Source organism: Entelurus aequoreus, linkage group LG27 (genome assembly GCF_033978785.1).
Source record: "Entelurus aequoreus isolate RoL-2023_Sb linkage group LG27, RoL_Eaeq_v1.1, whole genome shotgun sequence".
NCBI lineage: Eukaryota > Metazoa > Chordata > Actinopteri > Syngnathiformes > Syngnathidae > Entelurus > Entelurus aequoreus.
Window position 1 is genome coordinate 20,066,042 of NC_084757.1, and position 4,352 is coordinate 20,070,393.

The following is a 4,352-nucleotide window of genomic DNA, read 5'->3' on the forward strand; positions in this document are numbered from 1 at the left end:
ATCCCGTTAACCACCCACAAAGGTTGGGGTAAACAACTTTTTGAATGATAGAAATTGCTGTTCTAAATGTGTCCACTAGATGCCGCAATAGCAATTCTTTGTGTCTTTGTAGATGATGGTACAAAATAAACCACAAGGAAAATGATCGAACTACATAAATAACATACTGTGATTTGATTTTGATAAAAAAAAATTATCTTGATAGACTGAAAATTAACACCAATGAGTTGACTGACGAATATTATCACATAATTTGTTCAGAAAATATAAATAACGACAAATAAAGATAGAATACTATTAACCGCAACATGTAAGTGTAAAAAAAAAAACATTATGATTTGTACAATTTCAGAATGTGCTTGTTCTATTTTCAAACAAAGAAAATAATCTGAAGTTGTCTTTATTATTAAGTTATCATGACATGATTTTACCAGTCCGGCCCACTTGGGAGTACATTTTTTCTCCATGTGGCCCCCCATCTAAAATGAGTTTGACACCCCTGCTTTAGAGGTTCCATGCGACCCAATAAAAATTGACCAGGTACCCTAAAAGTGTAATATTGCTGTTTTCCGCTTAAGTAGATCCCGTTAACCACCCACCAAGGTTGGGGTAAACAACTTGAGCATAATTCTGCCTTTAGACAGCTGCATATAGAAACAAAGGGAAAACATGATCTCCTTGGGGAGGCAATTCAAGTGTCCTATGTGATTAGCACTGTCACGTCAAGGAGGGTGGTGTGACTTGTTCTCTTGGCGTGTATAATGTGTGTGCGTGTGTACGACGTGCATGCCTGTGGTGCTCCATCCCGGGCCTCAGATCAACGTTGGTGGCGAGCGGGAGTGTGAATGGCGAAGGCGAGGTGTTGGGAGACCCTGCAATGGTGCAAAGGGGGCACGTGGGGGGAGCATGGGAGAGATGCTGAGATAGAAATGGACACAATGTGTAATGGCAGTTCCAGCTGAGAAAACACAAGTTACCCAAGGAACTCTATAACCTGAAGGGGTGGAAAAATTTGCGAGACCATAGCGAGAGGTCAGATTCCCCCACCGTATCTAATTCGATTTTACAAACTGTAAGAAAACACGATGCCGCTCTGCAATTTTTGCACAAAAGCCCTTCCTCTTATGCCCCTTTATCCTTCAAGAAAGGACTTTTTTTTTTTTTTTTTTGGAGAGAATGGCTGCTTATTTGTATAAATTGCATGCAGCTTAATGAGAGTTCAATTGTTTGATGTTGCAATTTATAGAAAGGAGCAGAGATCAAGCGACATTTTCCGAAAAGCCCATTATTACCCCTTTCTGTGTCGCATGCAAAGCAAATAGCATTGATGCTTTTTAATGGCGGATGAGCTTTGTTCTGTCCTTTGGTTGATATTCATTCCATTTGCATGCATGCATGCAGGCCAGGAGCAGGCAAGGCAGGGCTGCGGGGTTTTCATGCCGGTGGTCCATCATGCAGTCAGGTCTGGCAAAGACATTAGCGCTGGAACGGGGGGGAGTCCCATAGACAGCGCTCACTTCTCTAAATAAACATTAGTCTTAAAAAGTTTGGCCCCGCGACCTCAGCGTGATCGCGTTTCACTCTGGCTATTGTAAAGTTCATTTTTTATCGCGAGATTTGCCACTTTTCACGACGTCAATCGAAATAACAAAAACTTTTCGGGTTTTTTTCCTTGCAGTTTCTTATGAACTTTAATCACATGCATAGGCTGGCGTCAAAAATAAATATTAATGCAAAAGTTGCATTAGTGGCATAAATATCTGAAATGAATTGCAGTCAAATTGTGATCTGTATTATGTCCAATAAAACTCATTTTAGCTGGAGGAAAATCTGTGCATACGCGGGCCAAACTATTAAAATCATGGCATTAAAAATAAAAAATAAAGACAACTTCAGATTGTTTTCGTTGTCTTACTTTGGCCAAAAAAATAGAACAAACAAATTCTGAAAATATTACAATAAAAATATAGAAAAAAATACCGGCAGCGGTAAAGTTTAGATCCGTGAAGGAAAGAAGAAAGTGAATGGATGTTTATAACTGAGTACATTTACATATGCATAAAAATGTGTTTTCTTTTGTATCATTTTTTTTTTTATGAATTACCGTAATTTTCGGACAATAAGTCGCAGTTTTTTTCATAGTTTGGCCAGGGGTGCGACTTATACTCAGGAGCGACTTATGTGTGAAATTATTAACACATTACCGTAAAATATCAAATAATATTATTTAGCTCATTCACATAAGAGACTAGACGTATAAGATTTCATGGGATTTAGCGATTAGGAGTGACAGATTGTTTGGTAAACGTATAGCATGTTCTATATGTTATAGTTATTTGAATGACTCTTACCATAATATGTTACGTTAACATACCAGGCATGTTCTCAGTTGGTTATTTATGTGTCATATAACGTACACTTATTCAGCCTGTTGTTCACTATTCTTTATTTATTTTAAATTGCCTTTCAAATGTCTATTGTTGGTGTTGGGTTTTATCAAATACATTTCCCCCAAAAATGTGACTTATACTCCAGTGCGACTTATATATGTTTTTTTCCTTCTTTATTATGCATTTCCGGCCAGTGTGACTTGTACTCCGGAGCGACTTATACTCCGAAAAATACGGTAAGTAACGTTGATGACAACCTTTTCCCAAAACACAATATAGAATGTGAGACCTAACAGGATAATGCATACATGTATCATTTGTTTTCAAAACGGTTACAAAAAAGGAGTACCCCATTTTTATGACTTTATGAGGTCCCTGAAAATTTTGAAAATTCCTAGCGCCAACACTGATGGAGTATTGGTGCGTGCAAAACAGCAGCAGGCGGCCGTGGCCTGCGGGCCGGTTCTAATACTAATCAAATATCATCCCGGGGGGCCATAGATAATTCATTCTTGGGCCCTGAATTAAACCCGTTTCAGCGCATTTGAACAAAATTAAAACATGTATTCGATAATTCCAGGTTTGCATAGGCAGCATGAGCCTATGACTGCTTTAAAAGGTCGAAGGTAAAGTTGCAGTTAAAGTGCACCCAGGATTGTACTGCACACGTGGGTGTGTGAGAGAGACACACTCAAAAACACTATATAGAGTATAGCAGCTGCACCTCTCTATCATGGTCCAGAGTAAAGAAATACCGTATTTTTCTGAGTATAAGTCGCACCGGAGTATAAGTCACACCTGCCAAAAATGCATAGTAAAAAAGGAAAAAAACTTTCATAAGTCGCACTGGAGCCCGGCCAAACTATGAAAAAAACTGTGACATATGGTCCGAAAAATACGGTAGTTAAATCATTGCAAATATGTATTAGTGCAATAATTATGCTGCACATAATTATTAGTAGTAATTGAATCGATTGGGGGAGCTCAGTGTCCTATTACAGGGGTGTCAAACTCATTTTAGATCGGGGGCCACATGGAGAAAAATCTACTCCCAAGTGGGCCGGACTGGTAAAATCACGGCACGATAACTTAAAAATAAAGACAACTTCAGATTGTTTTCTTTGTTTAAAAATAGAAAAGCACATTCTGAAAATGTACGAAACCTAATGTTGTTGGGGGTTTTTTACACTTACATGTTGCGGTTAATAGCATTCTATTCTTTATTTGTCATTATTTATACTTTCTGAATAAACTATGTGATAATGTTCATCAGTCGACTCTTTGGTGTTAATTTTCAATCTATCAATATAAAAAAAATAATATCAAAAGCAAAATTACAGGATGTCATTTATGTAGTTTGTTCATTTTCCTCGACTGGTGCACTAACATCATGTGGTTTTTTGTTTTTTTTTTACATATGTAGCATCTACAAAGATACAAAGAACTGCTATTGTGACATCTAGTGGACACATTTAGAACAGCAGTTTCTATCATTCAAAAATTTTGCCTCATTTTTATACTTATCAAACTCATCCCGCGGGCCGGATAAAACATTTTCGCAGGCCTGATCCGGCCCGGGGGCCTTACGTTTGACACCCCATTCCTAATGTAAACAATAATCCCTGCTATGTGTTGATGCCAATCATAAACATATAATAAATATGTATTGGTAATCAAGTTGAATTGTATGACCCTAATGAATTGATTATTAGCAGTTCACATTCAATTGCTGCTAAAATGTTGTTGTTTTTTACTTTAATGTGTTGAATGATGTTAGTAAACACATATATTCCATGCATAATGTGCTGCAATGTATGGTGCCTTGTTTTCCAGACATGTTTTATTTATTATTATTATTAACATTATTATTGTTATTGTTAACATTTGACAATATTTGCACATTCACACACACATTCACACACTGATGGCGGGAGCTGCCATGCAACGCACTAACCACGACCC